The sequence below is a fragment of the Hevea brasiliensis genome, chromosome 17 (genome assembly GCF_030052815.1).
Source record: "Hevea brasiliensis isolate MT/VB/25A 57/8 chromosome 17, ASM3005281v1, whole genome shotgun sequence".
NCBI lineage: Eukaryota > Viridiplantae > Streptophyta > Magnoliopsida > Malpighiales > Euphorbiaceae > Hevea > Hevea brasiliensis.
The window spans coordinates 3,747,835-3,768,647 of record NC_079509.1 but is presented as its reverse complement, the minus strand read 5'-3'; the positions used below and the strand labels follow the sequence as shown (position 1 = coordinate 3,768,647).

Here is a 20,813-nt window from a genome sequence, read left to right as displayed (position 1 = left end):
ATAAATTCTATTCTTAAGTTGTTAAGAATATGAGTGACAGTATTTATAGCACAAAGTATCTTAAATTAGTTCACAATAAAGATATGACTTATCCAGAAAGATTGTAATCATGTTTGTTCCCAATTTATTTATACGAGAGGTAAATAAGATGGAATGGTGAGTCTCATACCATATAACAAACATGATAGGCACTTATGTATGATAAATAGGCGGAACCACTAACACTTATGACAAGCACGGAGAGTTTACTATTGTCAATACATTGTCATAAATCATATCAGTGCATATAATCTGTATTGTGTATGGCTATATGGGCATGTGTTGGCTCTTACTAGTTATATATGGAGATAGGTGTTTATCAAGATGGAGTTTGTTACCCTAAGTAAATAGGGATAAAATCATATGTTCATTTAATTATTATTAATGTTTCAAGTTCCTGGCCATAATAGACAGATTTAATCAGAAAAGATTTTCTGATAAGAAAATATTTTTAATCAAGAATTGGAATTAAAAGAGAACATAATATTCATAGCAAATGGGTTTGACATAAACCATGACTCCAGCTCGAATTGAGATTTTGTAACAGAGAGATTCTAGTGCATGATAACATATGATTATAGGTTCATTTAAATGTATTCCTTGTTATTGATTGGGTAGCCGTGACATGCTATACTTGGTGTCAACCATAGTCTATGAGATGCCTAAAATGATTTAGAGAAATCATTTATGGTAAGAAAGAGTTCTAATGATATTAAGAGTTAATATCATATCTCATTGTCAATTAGTGATGAACTTAGTAAGTTACACACATACACAAGATAATCACAAAGTTAAATGTGATTTAATTGATTAATTAAAGAGTTTAATTGATTAATTAAATAGGTTTGGTTTGCAATAAGATTGCAAAGTCCCTAGCATGGCTTGAAACCAAATCTAGGTTATTGGATGTATAGTATAAGTTAAATTTATATTTAAAGTATTTAAATATTAATTTAATTATGAGAAATTAATTAATAGAGACTAATTAATTAATTTATATTTAATATAAATTGATTAGAAGAAGAAAAATAATTATTTTTTGTTGATAACTCAAAATTAAAACACAAGAGTAATTTGGTTATTTTCACATGGTAACATGTGGCACCATGAGATGGTAACATGTGGCACTATGAGATGGTGACACATGGCACCATATAAGCTTATCATTTGTCTTCCTATCATGAAAGATGATCAAAGTAAAGATTAAGTCTAGCTTTGACACTTGGCTTAATGTGATTAGGTCAATTAAAATTAAGATGCAATCAAGTGATGACATGTGACAAGGGTTTTAAGTGATGACCTAATTATAAAAGGGAAATAATGAAAAATAAAACACACATTCTGATTTTTCTCTAAAAGGTGCCGCCACCTCTATGCTCTCTTCCTCTATTATTCTTCTTCTCTCATCAATTCAAAGAGAATTGCCCATATTCTCTTAGATTAAAATTGCTAGAAATTGTTTCTAATGTCATATATACATCTACAACCTCTCTAAAGGCAAATCCCTAATTTCTAATTGGTTAGCAAGACTTGAGAAGCTGGTTTAAGGGCTGCCATTGGTGATCTTGATGTGGACAAGCTAGAGGGACAATATTTGGGGTCCTAGGTGCTTCCCAAATGTACCAATCGCATCTACAATGCATCAAATGGCTAGTGCACATATTATTGTATTAATCTAGGGTTCTAATGAATTAATTTGTTAATTCAAAAATATTAAATGGCAAATGTAGATCCTAATACATATTAAAAGAGTTTTAATATGCAATTGAACATTGAACTCAATTAGGTACACAATGGATATGGCATGATGCATGAAACCCTAGAAGAAATTTTTTGAATTCAATGTTCTAATCTAACAATTTTCATGATTCCGCTCCTTCAATTGTTTACTGGGTTTTCTTTGCATGCAAGTTTTGGATCCTAGGTTGAGGCGAGAGGGTTACTCGGTTGTTTTTCGATTAAGTCTCTTGAGACTAATGGATTGATGTTTTTAGGGGCGACGTACCTCCTAGGAACGCTACTGGTGCCATATATAGGCAACCAGTCCTTAAACGGCTTAAAGGAGCTCTACCCGCCGTCCATTGGTCCTCTTTGGTTTCATTTGTCAGTTCATCAACTCAGCTTGGAGATCAATTGGTTTTTGTTTCTAGGCTTTTTCGGTTTGCTCACCTTTATGGAGAGTTTCTTTTCAGTAAGAGATCTTAGTCAGTAGGCGATAGCCATTTAGATCCCTCTGAAACTGCATGGATTTCTTGTATTCTCTCTCGTTAAGGCTGTCGAGGTGATGGGTGGTGGAAGGCGGCAATTCTTCTCTATTTTCTCTTCCCTACCCGTTTCCTTCTCAATGGATCAGAGTTGTCCAAAACTTAGGGTTCTTGGTTTTGGGTCCTTGGCCTTATTTTTCCTAATCTTATTTGAGCTGGCCAATTGAGCCTTTTTAGTCAAAGTTGTTTAAACTTGTGTGAGCCTTGGGTTCAGCTTCTAATATTATACTGTATTTTCAAAATCTTTAGTAGATCCTTGCTTTGTACTGGGTATAGGCTCTTATTCTCGCAATGAAATTTTATATATCTATTAAAAAAAAAATCAATGCCTTCAATATCAAGGTTCAAATAAAGGGTTTATTTAATATGGGTTACATCTTATATAAATTCTAACTTGCATGTGAATAAATTTAAAATTTATTAGAATAAATAAATATATATATATATATATATATTTTAATTTATAAAAAAATTAATTAAAATAATAAATATAAAAATTAAAATATAAATATTTAATTTAACATTTATTAAATTTATTCATATAAAAATTTAACTTATAATAATTATACTCATTAATTTATTATCGATATTATATAAAAATAAATTTAATAATCATTTATGTATAATTCATATATAATCTTTTACATCTATAATATATATGAATATATGAATAAGGGGTCAAATTTTTGAACGGACTAAATATATTATAATTTTATATTTATAATAAATATTAATTAATATAAATTAAATATTAAAAAAAATATTAATAAAATTATTTTTCATATATATTCAAGACATTTTATAGATGTTAAAATTTTCTTGCCAAGTAGATATTTTAAGTCAATTAAAATACCTTTATAAATTTGTATTATTTATAAAAAAATATTAATTCATATAAATTACATATTAAAAAATAAAATTCTAATGAAATTGTTAAAAATCATAAGAATAAAAATTTCTTCATAATTTGTATTTGTTATAATTTTATTTTCTTAATATTTAAGTCTAACTCCTACCCTAAATTAAAATTAAATTTATATTTAATATATAAATAATTACAATTTTCAAGTTTTACTTTACGTTTTCATAAAAAAAAGTTTTAAAATATATTATATTATTATAATTGTGAATAAACTAAAATATTTTTATAATTTTATATTATTTATAATAAATATTAATTAATATAAATTAGATATTAAAATAAAATTCTAATAAAATTATGTTTTATGTATATTAAAGATCATTGTAAACCTATTAAAATATTTTTATAAATTGATATTATTAATAAAAGATATTTATTAGCATAAATTAAATAATAAAAAAATAAATTTTAATGGAATTGGAAAAAAGATTGCAAGAATAGTATATTTTCACAATTTTTATTCTTTTTATAATTTATATTTTTAATGTTCCTATATATTTTACAAAAGTCTAATTCTTACACCTAAATTAAAATTAATTTATCAAAATATTTAATTTATAAATGATTACAAATTTCAAATTTTACTGTATATTTTGCATAAATTTATTATTGTAAATAAATAAAAAAAATGATAAAATTTGAGTTTAAAGAATTGATATTATAAGAGCCAAAATATACTAAATTAAATTTATTTTATTGTTTTGATAAAATTATGATTTTTTATCAACAATTAAACTTGGAATCATATTGTAACAAACTGTGCCCAAATCCTACTGAATAAAAGAGTTAAAAATAAAATTAAATTTATATATGTTTATTTCGTATAATTTTAATATAATTAATTATTTATATATATAGCTAAATAGATCACATATATAATATTAAAATAATAAATTATATATATAGTTAACATTATATTTAATTTTTTTTACTTTTCAAAGTATAGCTAAATTAAATGTTTGTATTAAGATTTATATAAAATTATATACATATAACAAATACACGAATTTTTATATAAATATTTAATTTAATTGAACGGTTATTAAGTATTTATAATAATTGCAATTACAATATTAAAATAATTATTTTATATTTTTATTAATTAAAATTTATTTTAAATATATTTCTATCAGTGAAATTGAATTGAGTGAAACGCAAATGAATAAACTAAAGTAAGAGTTCATAAATGTGAGACGTACAAACTCAAATTTAGACTAAATCACTAAAAAATTTGAACTAATCGACTAGTAATTTGATGGAGCGGCAACAGGAAAAGAAATGAATCAAGCCATCCAATTAATTTCCTTGCCTCGATGCCAGACCCACAAAAACTCAGCTATCCTGCTCTTCCTCAACCCACACTCTCACAACAAACATCCAACTTTCTTCCTCCCTCGTGCATGCAGGGCGCCTCCACAGGAGACCAGACCCTAAACTCAAGCCCCTCTGAGCTACTGGACAACCAATACTTACAAAGCCTTCGCCTCACTCGCCAGCTCCCTCACTCCCTCCCACCTATTCCCTTTTAAGCCCTCTCAGGCTCTCACCCTCGTTCACTTGCACAGACCAACTCCCCAAATTCATTCAATCGCCTCATCTAAACGAACTCCTCCCAAAACCCATTTCCTCTCACAGCACTTTACATTAAACCATCTCCATTGACTGCACACCATTTCTCCCATGTTATCCACACACCCAATCACCATTTGCGATCTTAGTAATCTCAAGAATACACAGCGGCCTCGCCACTGTCATAGAGTCTCATTTGGGGAATTCTTCATCGCCTTTAAACTCATAAGAATAACATTAAAAATTTTTCCTTTTTTTTCTTAATTTATAAATATTAAAATAACATTTTAAATTATTTTTTCAATGTCAACATTTCTAAACGGCATTTGCGTAAATTCCTCTATTTGCTAATGGAAAACAGACTTATCCTTAGATTTCTACTTGAAAATGTATTTGATCACAGCGTATATTTTTGTAATTTCAAAAAAAAAAACAAAATAAAAAAAATGGCAAGACATATTTGGATCCTTAAAATTATATTAAATAAAGTATTTTGAGTTTAATTAAAAGATATCTGTTTTGACTGCTTATTTTTAATTTAAAATATAGTTATTTAATTTATAAGTTAAATTAAAAATAAATATTTAATTATTTAATAAAAATGTTTAAAATAACTTCTAAATAGTTTAAGTTTTAGTTAAAAGGTGCTTAAAATTTTATTTGATTTAATTCTATAGTAAAATTTATTTTATTTGTAAATGGATTTCATTATAGAATTTATTTACAAATTAATTTCTTTGTTTGATATATTTTATATTAAATGTAAAATTTATTTCAAATGAAATAAATTTTATATTTGAAATAAATAAAATAAAATAAAATTATATATAATAAAAAGATAAGTTTGTTACCTGAAATATATATAATTTTAAATTTAAAATTTATTTGTAAATTTTATCAATTTTAATGAAATTTGGTTTCGTTATAATAGATTTCATGGAATTGATTATTAAAAATTTCAAATAAATTTTCATTTAAATAAAATATTTAAATATTAGATTTATAAATTAATTCTATAAAATTTTGTGAAATTCATTTATACTAAACACTATTTTTAAGTAATTTAATTTATTGAAATTATCATAAAGATATGTAATTAAGACCTTATTTAATTTAATTTTATGGTAAAATTTATTTCATTTACAAATAAATTCTATAATAGAATTCATTTACAAAAGAATTTATATATTTTATATTAAATTTGGAGTTCATTTAAAATAAAATGAATTTTATGTTTGGAATTAATAAAATAAAATAAAATAAAAATAATATATAATAAAAAGATAAATTTCAATAGTTGTCCTTTAACTTTATGAGTTGTAACAAGTTCATCCATAATCTTAAAAATGTAGCATAAAACTCCTTAAACTTTGAAATTTTATACAATAAAATTCTTTTGACTCTTGATAATCAGTTTATAAATAACACGCTAATGTAGACAATCCAAAGTAAATTCAAAGTAGCAATAATGTGAACTATTGCTATTGTTTTTTAAAGGCAGAGTCCCTTTAATTAGCTGTTATATATTTATTGTTTCATTATTTTATACGACTGAAATTCTTTTATCATTAATTTGTGAAAAAAAAAATCATAGCTGGTTTTGTCACTATCACATAGAGAAAAGAGAATTATTTATATTATTGTTATTATGGAGTGCATAAATTTAATATTAAAGATTAGAAGGATTTTACTGTACACAATTTCAAAGTTCAGAGGGGTTTTATGTAATATTTTTAAGTTTTAAAACGATTATGTTATAACCTTTAAAGTTCAATAATAACTCTTGAAATTTATCGCTTGAAATATTATTTTGCTGGATTGCATAAACTTATTATTAAGGATTAAAAGGATTTTATTATACAAAATTTCAAAGTTCATAGGGTTTTATATAATATTTTTAAGATTTAAAACGATTATGTTATAACCCTTAAAGTTCAATAATAACTCTTGAAATTTATAACTTGAAATATATATGATTTTAAGTTTAAAATTTATTTACAAATTCTATTTTGATAGAATTTTGTTTAGTTATGATAAATTTCATGAAATTAATTATTAAGAATTTCAAATGAATTTTTATCTAAACTAAATATCAGAATTTTATATTTACAAATGAATTTTACAAAATTGTATAGAATTCATTTATATCAAACATTACCTAAGTGTTATAGTTATTAAAATAAGAGTAATGTTGATTTTTTTTTTTAAATTATTAGGATAATATAGTCTTTTATTTAATCAAATAATAATTTTAAAATAAGTAAATAAATTATAAGTAAAGTATAATTACTTATCACTTATTTTGAGTAATTTTTTTAATTTACAAGTTAAATAAAAAAACTTATAATTTTCTATTTATAAATAGATTTGATCCATTTATAAGTCAAATTAAATATTTTTTAGATCTTTCAATTTTAAAGTTAAGTTTTTAAATTTTAAAAATTGATTAAATAAATACTTTTATTGTTCTAGAAAAACAAGTCATTTGCTTTTGCCAAATAGATATTCCGATGTCAATGAAATCCCGATTATCTCTATTGCTTAGCTGCTTACAATTTTCTATTTATAAGTAAGTTTGATTTTTAATTTAATTTTTTTATTAAATAAATAAGAGCTCTCTGAATATAACGGTCATAATCCTCTTAGAATCAAGACTTGGATCACTAATTTAACTCAATCCTGTACAAAGAAAGGGACCAGTCACCGAATTTAACGAACTATTGGATGCCCCGCGGTTGCCTGCCATTACATTGGGTTATCTTATTAAATTAAGCCCCGTTTAGTATTGAGTTTCAGAGTCTAAAATTAATTTTCTGAATAAAAATATTATTTTAGATGTTATTAAAAAAATAATTAAAAAAAATTATTTTATTATTTTATAATTAAAATTAATTAAATTTAATTTTTAATTATTTTTTAATTAATATATTAAAAAAAAATAAAATTTTCAATAATAATTTTAATAATATCAAATAGACTCTTAATTATTATCCGGTAGGAGGTTGCCTATGATTTAATTTTTAAATTAATTATTTTAAATTTTGAAAATAGATTAAATAAACACTTTAATTGTTCTGGAGCAAATAAGCCCTTCGCTTTTGCCAAACAGAAATTTCCGATGTCAGTGAAATCCTCGATTCTCTCCTTTGCTTGGCTGTTCCCAACACTAAAATCCATCTTCAGCTAAGCCGTCAGCTGTTACTAATTCAAACCATGGCATCATCAACCTAACCCACGCCTAACCACCGTCACCACCACCAACACTCTAGCCTTTTCCACTCCGCCACCACCGCTCTTATCTCGCTTATCTCCACCACTAAAACGTCACCGTCTTCACCAACCACGTCACCTCCAACTAAAATTTGCATTCCTTTCCAATTTGCCGACTCGTCCTACTCTTATCCATTCACTCAATCCACCAGCTCCCCCTTTGAGTCTGCTCAGCCTGACTTGGTGTCCCCAAAATGGGCCGCCGTCAAGAGCTTGTCCTCTACCGAGTCGAGCTCGGGCTTCCCATCAACAGTGAGGATTACGGGCCTCAATTCAAATGGCAAGGATGGTGGGCCTGCTTTCGTGGGTCAGGTTTTCAGCATGTGCGACCTTTCAGGGACTGGGCTCATGGCTGTCTCTACTCATTTTGATATTCCTTTTATTTCCAAAAGGTATTTATTGAAATTTTAGTATAATTCGTATTTTCCTATTCAATGGTGACTCTGTATAGGTTGTGTTCTGAACAGATATATGGTTTTAATTGTTCAATCAGAGGTTTCCCACCTAAGTTTCTCATTTTCACCAACTGCTGTAAGAACCCATTGTTCTGCATAAGAATTGAACAAGGTTCTATCAACTTTTTTTTTTTTTTTTATTGTACTGATCAATTGATTAGTTTACAGAGCGAGGATAATTCATTTGTTCTGCACAAGGATTCAACATGGTTCTGTCTTTTTTTTTTTTTTCTTCTTTAATAGAAGGGGGCAAGTGTTTTGAGTTATTGACAAATGGAACCACTAATTTTGGCATTTATTTGTGGTTATTATGCATTCCCAATTGAGTAAAAATTGTGGATTTAATACTCTTATTGAGTGGTCAAAACTCAAAAGGCGTAGGGGGCTTTTGGTTAATCCTGGAAATGGAAATGGACATCATCTAGGTATACTATTCCTATTCAATTTTTTATTATTGAATGATATGTGGCTTAATGGTCAGTGTCAAGATGATTCTTAAAACTACATTTCATTTCCACCTAAATTTAAGTGAGCAAAACATAAGAAAATCATAAGAAGTTTGGATTACTTGAGTGAAAACAAGAAAATGAAATCTTATTAAAGCATTGTGTTTCATTTCCATTTCTAAATGAAATCAGACGAGCCTTGCTTGCATTTGACTAATGAGAACCTTTGATCTATAGAACACCTGAGTGGCTTAAGAAGATATTTGCAACAGCCACCAAGAGTGAGAGGAATGGTCCTGTGTTTCGTTTTTTCGTGGATTTAGGTGATGCAGGTACCTTTTGAGTTTTGACCAATATCATCTATTAATTTTAAGTTCTCTCATCCTTTTCTTTAATTATTCTTCTTGTAATTGATATTCTTTATTCTGGTAATGTTTCTTTTTATCAAAGGAAATAACTTAAATTCTGATTTGATTATGTTTTAGTTGCATATGTTAAACGGCTAAATATTCCAAGTGGTGTGGTGGGCGCTTGTCGTCTTGATTTGGCATATGAACATTTCAAGGTGTTTCTAACTTGAATGCATGCTCATTCTTTATGTTATATAGTATGTGTTTCCAGGTGGGAATATTGAATTCAATACTATTTTTTGAGTTCATCTCTTTTTTTTTTTTTTTTGGTCTTCTCTTACTCTATTCTATTCATACTTGTTGCTTTTGAGGTACCTAATATATAATGTGATGCATTCTATGTATGTATGTATGTATGTATATAGGACATCCCAAGGTTCCTTGCTTTGTGAGGTTTGGGGGTCTTATATGTATACATCCTTCTCCCCCCCACTTGTTTTTTTTTTTTTTGGAGACACTGTTACCATGACTTGAATCTATAACCTTTCAGTCATGAAGGAGCTATCTTACTGTTGTGCCCATTTTCACTGGGTTATATGATTCCACGTGCTCTCTGAGTTTTTGTTGTTAGTAAACTGTCCATCTGTAGTAATTTCTTGATACATATTGATGAACATGCAAACCATCCATTGCTGGGTGTCTTTTTGGGTTTCAGTCTGATGTTTAACTCTATTGCCAACTGATGTGGACCAGTTACAGATTTATCCTTCTTTAGCATGCATTGAATCAGAAGGCTCTAGATTTGTGTTTAGCTAGGTGCTCATAAAGCCATTGACATGGGGAAGAGAGCAAGAGAGATGTATTGCAGATCATGGAATAGACCAGCATTGGCTTTTGGAACTTTATGTCATAACTTTCTTCAAAATTAGAATTGAGGTGATATAGTTGCAGTTAAGGATCGTGTGTCTACACAAGCAGAGAGGAAAACCAAAAAGAAGGAAAGTTAAAATGGGGGAAAACTGATAATGTGACCTGCTTGAAACCATCCTGATAGCAAAATTATTTAAACATTTTGCCTTCATGAGGTAGCTTGAAGAAGTAGTAAAACAAATTAATGTTAAAAATACCAATCATTCTATATGTTAATGAACATTATTGAATTTAACTTTTAATGTTTTGGAGATGAACACGAGTTGGGTGATTTGAATTGGAGACAATTAAGAGTGGATGTCATTAAGAGTGCAGGTTGACTAAGGCAACATCTCAAGATGCTGTGTAACAGATAATATGGTTTCGAAGAGAGTGAAATTGTGGAATATAAACATTATTAGCCGAACAAAATTGTTGGGATATGGTTTTGTGATTCATTTAACTTTTTCTCTGAAAGGTCACATGCATATCAATGTTTTCATAGCAAAATAATGCACATGATTTTTGCATATCTATTGCCATGGAAAATTTTTAATTTTGTTTTGTCTTTTTGGGAATTTCTATTTTTTGTCTGCCTATCTGAATGAATATCAACTGTTTTTTCGTTTATATTCTGCAGGAGAAACCTCACCTATTTCAGTTTGTTCCAAATGAGAAACAGGTATCGTATAATCAGGTTGTTGCAATATTTATACAAGCTATGAAATTTTATTGTACTACTGCATTATATTAATACTTTATAATTCTTTTTCTGCTCTCATAGGTCAAGGCAGCAAACCAACTTCTCAAGACAATCCCTCAAGAGTAATGGGAGGAGGAAGGTTGATGGGGTTCCTGTTTTCACTGCTCAAAATTTAGATATTGCGACAGCTACTGCAAATGGGATTAAATGGTATGTTGCAATGACATAGTATGTCAAATGTTTTCAGTGCATAATTGAAATAATATTTTCTGTACAGAGGCTACTCATTTTCTATTAATAGTGAGGTTTGAATAGATGTGAATTTAGGTTTCTAATTAATGATTTTCACCATCATATACACAATATCAAGATAATGTTGATGCCTCATTTTTTAGAATCGCAATGCTGATTCGTTTGCATTTCTTGTATCTGCAACTTTTGTTCATCTTCTAATTGTTAAAATAAGGAGTTACATGAAAAGATGTTCATCTCCTTTTTAATGAAGGCTTGCTTAAGAAAACAGAGGAAAGAAAGGAAAAGAAAAACGGGGTTCCTGTTTTCATTGCTCAAAATTCAGATATTGTGGTAGCTACTGCAAATGGGATTAGGTTTGTTGCAATGACATATTACGTCAAATGTTTTCAGTGCATAATTGAAATAATATTTTCCATACAGAGTCTACTCATTTTCTATTAACAGTGAGGTTTGAATAGATGTGAATTTAGGTTTCTAATTAATGATTTTCGCTATCAGATACACAATATCAAGATAATATTGGTGCCTCATTTTTTAGAATCGCAATGCTGATTCATTTGCATTTCTTGTATCTACAACTTTTGTTCGCCTTCTAATTGTTAAAATAAGGAGTTACATGAAAAGATGTTCATCTCCTTTTTAATGAAGGATTGCTTAAGAAAACAGAGAAAAGAAAGGAAAAGAAAGCTGCCCATTATTAAAGGCAGTTTTCCTTGTTGCATCATCATTTCTATGTTTTCAGATATTTCCCTTGTAGGCGTGTACTTGAAAGAACATTATTTGCAAGGTATATCTGTATACATTGCTTACACCACTGCTTTCCTTCATTAGGTGTACTCCTTACTTCTTCGATAAAAATATGCTAGATAACATTCTTGAAGAATCTGTTGATCAGCATTTTCACTCTTTCATTCAAACTCGGCACATGCAGCGGCGACATGATGTGGTAGATGACAACATGACAGCAAAAGTGATTGAATAAATGGGAGATAGCATGTTGGAGCCTCCAGAGGTAAATTGCATTGGTCATCTTATCATGGTATATGAAGTTGTAAGGCTTGTGATGATGACAAATTTTCAAGTGGGGATTTGAGAAATGTACTGGCCATCGTATGCACTTTTGGGTCTCTTGCTTTTTGTGGCTGGCCAAAAAAGGTCGTAGACCTCATGCTATTTTTAGACTGGATTGCGGATTTTTAGATTATCTGATACGATATTGGCTTTCTATACTGAATTATATTCATACTTGATAATACCAAAAAATAATTATTATTTAAAGGATTTAAGAGATGTTAGAGGGCATTCTGCAGGTTTTGTGCCCTTATCTGGTGAAACTGGGTGGTTATTTTGTTGATGTTAGAGGTATTTTGCTGACAGGTTCAGGACATGCTGGATTAGATGGGCCATCCTGGAATACCTTTGAGCGTCATTTCAAAGGCTGCTGAAATCCAGCTTCTTTATGCTGTTGACAGAGTACTCTTAGGTAATAGATGGTTGAGAAAAGCAACTGGCATTCAACCAAAGTTTCCATATATGGTCGACTCGTTTGAGAAAAGGTATAGCCTATAGCCTTTTCAGTATCTTTTGTTTGTTTTAAATGTGTGGTCACTGATGTGTTTTTACCTCTATTTCCCTACTCTTGAAAACTACAGATTTTCAAAACAAATGATTGGAATGTGGAGAATTAACTGGTCAATGTGTGATGCATCCTACATCGGTTCTGCAGGGAGGTCTTGGGTGTTATATATATAGGTTTGCAAACCTCCCATTGTGAGCTAGCTTTTGAGGTGGAGTTGGGTAAGTTCATATCATTTGGTATCAGAGCCTCACTCTGTATGAGTCGGTGGGCCATGTACAAAGGTTTCCTAATGTTCTTTGGGAAAGGTCGTGGTGAACGAGTCATGACCCCGGTTGCTTCACGAGGACATTCAGTCTAAAGGGATCGGGAATGATGCGTCCCACATCGGTTCTGTAGGGAGGTCTTGGGTGTTATATATATGGGTTTGCAAACCTCCCCTTGTGAGCTAGCTTTTGAGGCGGAGTTAGGCAAGTTCATATCATTTGGTATCAGAGCCTCACTCTGTATGGGTCGGTGGGCCATGTACAAAGGTTCCCTGACGTTCTTCGGGAGAAGTCGGAGTGAACGAGTCATGACCCCGATTGCTTCACGAAGACATTCAGTCTAAAGGGATCGGGAATGATGTGTCTCACATCGGTTCTACAGGGAGGTCTTGGGTGTTATATATATGGGTTTGCAAACCTCCCCTTGTGAGCTAGCTTTTAAGGTAGAGTTAGGTAGGTTCATATCAGAAACTTAAATACTTGCATTCATTGAGGTAACAAAATTTATATTTCAAAAGAAATATATATAATTAAGTCCCTAAATAATAGTACAATTTTTTTTTTATTACAATCCCAAAATAATATTACAAGTGTTTCTGTACAACTGCTCGAATGCGGTTACATACATATAATTATATGATTGCACTAAACCTTAATGTACAAGGGTATACCTATCGTATACCCGAAGATAGTCCCAACACGTTTTCAAGTCACAACTTCGAGTGATTTTACTCAGCTGCTTTATATTTTCTTTTACCTGCGACAGCATACGAAACTAATAATTTAAAACTCAATATAAAGCATAATTTATCAAAACATATCAAATCACATTTTATTGATCCACAAAAATAATCCAATATTTGTCAATTAAAACAAATTCTTTATTTTTAATCACATGTTATTTAAATCCTTCTATTTCCAAAAAAAAATCATCATAATAAATTACAATCATTGACAAAACATTTATCATATAATCACCATTTAAGGGTGTTGAAAACAATTCACACAATTGGATCCATGACACAAAATTTTCAATCATTGCCGTGTTGTACACCACGATAACGTAAAGTAAACTCCCCTCAATAACCGAAGCCAAAGGGAAGCACCAAAGACTAGCTAGCATATATGAGTACTCATCCAATCTCTACCTCAACTGGCAAGCCAGAGAGGGAGGAACTCAACCCCATCAAGTGGAGGAGACATCTCACTAGACAAGCTAATGAGAACACAAAGCATATTGCCATGTCAACTATGGTTTTAAATCATATTCAAAACAATTTCTATTCACAAAAAGTATTTACAAATCACTAAACATATTTAATCATTGTAAATTCATGCACAGGGTTGGCAACACATCAAATTCACAATTTATAATTTTCAAAATCATGCAATAAATTTTTGAATGCATAGAAGAAAACATAATTAAATCATACAAAGTCATTCAATGAATTAAAGTTCTTGTACACGAGAAAATACAATTATCAAGTTCATTCAAAACCCATTATAGATTCAAAACATAGAAATAGGCTTGTTGTGCACAAACCTCTTTAACTAGTCTTGACTTTGTCCAACTTTTCCTCCTTCCTTGGATGGTTCCTTACTAACTGAAACATATAAATAAAGTGTTTCAATATCCATCCAATTCATTTTTAATAATTAATCCAACAATTAAACTTTGCATATTTAATTTTACTTATAAATTCTTATAAGAGTTGAATTCTTTGTATTTGGTGTATTTGTGGTTACTATTTACATTACTATTTACTTAAAATGTTGACTTTTTCATAATTAATAGGTATACCATTTATAGATACATGGTTATACCACATTTTTTTTCACAATTTTGTTTGTATTGATTTCTAATTGAAATTCAAAGCCTATTACAATTAATCCCAAAATTTCAGATTTGATCACCAATGTTTATTGTTACATTGGACCAATCTACAGTGAAAATTTGGCTAAACTCTCTTCATCAAAGTTGTTCCTTAATGTGTGTACTTTAATTCTCTTTTTGAATCACTCCATTTTGAGTTTTGTAGCTCAAGTTATGGCATTTTTACCATAACTGGCTGGATTGGTCATTTACAGATTTTCTGGGCAAATTTTGGTTCTAGCAGATTTGGTAACCTAACTTTAGTTGGCATTGAATAGGTTATGGTCAGAATTTGAGTTTCTGTTCTTCATGAAAGTTGTTCTAGTATGTCTAAGCTTTCTAATGGTTCAAAAATCAGGTCATTTGGACCTTTCTACACAAAGTTATGACCATTTGAACATGTACTGTTCATTTAGTTAATTCTGCCCAGTAACAGGGTACCTAATCCGGATTCAACCAAATTTTAGATCAACTTATGGTCACTTTTTGAACAAAGTTTCTTCATAAAAAATATAGTTTTAGGTCTTAAATTTCATCTCCAATTGGCCTCACACCAGTTAGAGCTGCCTGACTCTACTTATAACCTTAAAAGCATACTGGACTCAAAGGTACAAAAATCAAAAATTCAATCACCATAAGTTTTCTCAATTCCATTCATCAATTCTCAACTCATAACACACTAAATATCCATAATTAAGCATGATAACACTAATTGGTCAACATTTCATCAAAACCCCAAATTCTCACCAGAACCCTAATATTCCATCTTCACAATTTCACAACTCAACTCAACTCAACTAAACCTTTATCCAAAAAATTTCGGGTCGGCTATATGGATTCGCTTTCTCTACTCTAAACATTTTGGGTTAAATCCTCAGAAATTTGTAATACTTCTAGGTCATATTGTACTACTCTCCTCCAAGTGAATTTAGGTCCATCCCTTTTTTTCTTTCTATCCTCTAACCTAATGTGCTCAACTTGTCTAACTGGAGCCTCATTTTCACAATTTCACAATTTATGTAAATTCATACAAATCTCAACTTATAAATCTTATATACATTCTTAACTAAGGTAGAATTCAAGCTCAATTTAAATGAAACACCTCAAAACCCTAATGTTTCATGGCTGACCAAAATTCATAGCTTGAGTCCCATGCATGATTTTTCAATTCTTAAGTTAATTTTCCCACACTCTAAGAGCAATTCAACACATATATATTCAGTTTAAGCTCATAGGACCCTTAACCTTAATTGAGCAAACTTGTCCCTTCAATTCTTCACTTCCTTCTTAATCTTCCTTGCTCCCAACCTTCTTGTCTAGCTTGAGTATCAAATTTTTGTTAAGGAAGTCATGGGTTTTATGGTGTAAAACTTGGGTTTCTAGAGCCCAAAACATTCATCCATAGAGGAAATAAAATGGGAGAGGGATGAGAGAGATGGCCGGCCACTTTTGGTTGAAGAAGATGATTTGTTTTCTTTTTAATTTTGTCTCATTTTAATGATAATTATCCCCAATTTTTCATAATTTAAAATTATAATATTAATTGGGTCATGCTTACATCACTATGATGATGTTATAACCCCTTTAATTTGAATTTTTCTTTTTTTTTTTCATTTCTTCCATACACTTCTTCACCTTTAATATAATTTTTCATAATTTTAATTTCTTATATTTTAATGGACATTTAGGCCAATAGTCACCTCTAATGTTGAATTGACCATGTTACCCTTTATCGATCTGATCAAATTTTCTAGTAATACTGAGTTACTTTCAGAACTCTGATTCAATTGTTTGAACTGGTTCTCTATTCTTTTCTGTGGTTTTCACATTACCATTAGCTTCGCAATTATCTCTAGGCCTGGGGTGCAACAGGGTTCCACACGAAATTAGGGTAGCGACTGAGCTCGCAGTCGCTTCCTAATTCGGTCACCCATCGCTATGACCTCGACTCATTTAACCCATTATGCTTTGTTTTCTTCATTTCTATTTTACCTTCATGTAATTTCTATAAATTTTTATCTATAACTTTTCTAGGTGACATAAATATGGTTCTACACATCCTGATTTTCCGGACAAACATTATTCACCGGAACAGTGGAATGTATAGGCTACTTAATATAGGGGTGTTACAAAGACAGATCTGCAGCTCCCATTTGGAGATTGGTTTAGGCATCCATGGTTGAAACAAAAGTGGAAACCAGAAAAGAGATCAGAAATAAGGTGCCATTAATTGCTGATCATACTAAAACATAAATTCCTTACGGTCTCTTCTCACTTTCTCCTTTCTTGTAGGTCACATAACCCATCAAATGAATACACAAAGCAAAAGTTAGAGCCCAATCCTTTTCTTCCAAAGATTACAATGGTTGGTACCTCAACTGGAGAGGCAGGACAAATGAGCAAAGCTAGTTTAAAGAAGACAAGGGAGGACCTAACAAGAGAATTGGAGCAGACAGATCGAGAAAATGCCCCTGGTAGTAGTAATGAGTTAGAAATTGAAGATAGGGATCCACTATTTGTTGCAAATGTAGGTGATTGCCATTCTGGTATGTCAAGGAAAAGTTCATCTCGATGGGTTCGTGGTGGAAGCAACAGAAAAGCTTCTTCAAGAAAAGAAAGCTTCTCAGGAATGAGCTAATTTTATTTAACAAAAGAGAGGGAAAATATAAAGTTGATAGTGCAATGTTAATAGGTCATATGTTCTTGTATATGTTACCAATCTTTTGCAGGTCAGTTTTGTGGACGCATAGTTGTGCATTTGCATTATGCTCAGTATTGTAAAATGTAACTTATTTTTGTTATAGATGATCTATTAGCTGAGCCAGTGTTGCTGATGTGGCTTGAAGTTTAGATCAAATAATTAATTTACACCCTTCTTTTCTTCTTACGTTGTTAGTTTCACTAGAAAGTCCAATTTATTTTTTATTGATACATGTAGGGGGGGAAAGGACCTGAGAAACATGGGTGGACCGATAAATGCTAACTGAGCGTGGGTGAAGCTATTGGAAGGCGGGTTTATGCTTGAGCAAAAGCTTGGTGGGTAGCTTATTATCATTTGAATTTGACTTGGTTTTCATACAAGAGTATTAGTATTTTGAGTTTTTTATATTTGGCAAATGAATGAATGCCACGTATTTTAATCATTGCATATTTAGTGATCAGTTATTATTATTCACTTGGTTTTCTACTGTCTAGACAGGTACCTTATGATCCCATGGAAGAACGAGAGAATTCCATTCTTGGTAAGAAATTCCACTGACATATAATAAATGGACAAGCGCCAATGAAGTTTGAAAATGTCCTCATGTTCTCCAGCACTGCTGATGCAAAGATTAGAAAATCATTAAGATATAATAATTATTTAGTAACTTTTCTTTTTTCATGTTTCTCTGCTCTTGTGATCTCCTCAAGTCCTTATCGTATCTGATGAGATCAGAAACTGAAACTTTCTAGTAGAAATATAAAACTTTTAGTGTTTTTCTTGGAGAAAGTATCCATCAATTAGTGGAAGCTCGTTGAGAAGAGGAAAATGTTAGTTGTTGGTTGCTCAAAGTATGCGGCACTTTACTCTCTCCACGCTACAAAGTGGTGGTGGGTGGTGACCCCCCCATCTCCCTCTATCTTGCACACAACAAATGTGGAATGAAGGGGAAAATAATTTGATTGAACAAAACAAGTAAAAAATGGTAGTGGAATGAAATTGCTCATGCATTTGCTTTTCTTTTTTCTTTTGTTTTTGGCATTCTGATTAACATAATTCTCTAGTTTTCCCTCGCTATTCACTATAAGCCAGATCCAAGGACAAACCCCCTCCCCCCCCTTTCTCTTCCCATCAGTCCTCTCTCAACAATCATTTCATTTGGCTTTTCAATTTTAAGCAAACAATCAAACTAAGGGTTAGATTTCACTTATCATTTCTATATTTTGAGGATTACTATCTTTTAATTTCAATTTGTATCACAAAAATATCATTAACAAAAAGAAATTCTTTTTATATATAATTTTTATTCCACTTTGGTATATCAATGTCAATAACTAACTAGAATACACATCGGAAAGTTGTTTGAGAGATTTTGTGTTTTGTTAAACTTAAATTTTAATATTTTTTGTGATACAAATTGGAGTTGAAGTCTGATGATAAAACAACTTTAAGATTGAGAAACATTAAGTGAGAATTAACCCAAACTAAAGAGGATGTGATGTTCTTAAATTCAAGTTGCATATACCATTAAACTCCAGTTGAATATAACATTAAATTTTAATCTGACTCTTTTTGATGTATTAAAAAAAAGATTTAATTTGAAAATGTAAATATATATTATGGTAAGGTAAATATAATACGCTAGCTTTTACACCATATTAATTTTATTTCTCCAGTGAAATCAAATTAGAAGATTCGCTAGAAAAGAAAAACACATTTTTATCGTTTAATCGGAAGATTCAAACTCATATCAACAAAATAAATTTATCAATTAAGCTAATTTTTAGAATTAAATAATTTCTACGATTGTCAACCTTCACAATCATGCTATTCAATTATTTTATAGGATCACCGTGTTCTATGCAGGAATTAATGCAGCATGAATAAGTTTATCTTTTTTGTAGAAAAAAATAATGGCTGTATTTATGGAGAGTTATAAATGAGTGTATTCATCGTTATATTAAATTTTTATATATAAATTTGTACATTTTATTATATACACTTTAATTAATTCTACACATATCTTAATATAAATATTTAATCTAAGGATAATTAAATTCGTTTTCATATGAGCTTGATTTTATATTAAATGCACCCAAAAACAAAAACAAAATGATTAAACATGCAGAATAAGAAGCCTTTTAAGTCAATTTATGATATTGATACGTTTGGTGTGGTCGAATGAAGAAATTATTGCATAAACTAGCTTATAATTGCAAATGGGACTCACAAGCTAAAGAAGATAAGAGTCTCTATGAAAACGTGAGAGAGAAGAGCCAGAGCAAAGCAAGCCAAGCCATGAAAAGAAAATTGTGCATGGATGGATGATCTCATAATTCCCTTAAGACTTGCACAACTCATATATCTCGATACTTGGATCTGGTCACAAGTCTTATTAGGGCTGGGTTTGAGTTAGAATAAAAAATTATGAGATAAGAAAGAAGATAAATCATAATCAAATAAGTTACAAATAATTTCAGTCGGTTTTAATTTAATTAATAGTGATTTTAATTTTAAATTTAGTTTTGATTTTTGAATGGTTTAATTTTATTTGATCTATATGGGATGAAGACTTAATTGAGTTTATAAATCAAAGTTAGAAGTAGGTGAATTGAAACCTACCATTTATATAAATCATGACTGATTTAAGCCCTTAAATTGTTGATAAAGTCAATTTTGGGTTTGATTAAGAATGATTTCAAATTAATTTAAGCACTAAGCTAACTCTTGATAAGATCCAAATCAACTTTGTATTATTAACATAAAAAGGGAAAGATGAGAGGAATTAGATTAGCATGGATTGATGGTCTGAAATTATAATTTTAAAAATATAAATTAGCATTAATAATTCTAATTTAAAGAAATTAAAATTATTATAAATTTTAAATTTAAATTTTAGAAACAAGGAAAATTTATGTGAAGGAACAAACTCTGTTCATATCCAGCATCATCGACAACGTAAGCAGTCTCAACCGATCCTTTATTACATACAATCATCCAAATGTCAATTCCCAAATGGCTATTCATTGTTAATTTTCCGCCATTTTTAACCCATAAATAATTAAAGGCCTCTCTGTAATTACGGTGTTTACTTTCGGGTTTACAAGAACTTCCCCATCACGTGCCATAAAAGATTTTCTTTTCTTTTCTTTCCTTTTCTTTTTTTTCCTCTGCCATAAAAGATTTTCTTTTCTTTTCTTTCCTTTTCTTTCCTT

General features: G+C 30.0%; 1 pseudogene; it reads left to right on the top strand.

Moving 5' to 3' along the window:
• Window positions 1-8,025: 8,025 nt before the first annotated feature.
• On the top strand, window positions 8,026-18,427 carry LOC110658201 (uncharacterized; annotated as a pseudogene).
• Window positions 18,428-20,813: the final 2,386 nt, after the last annotated feature.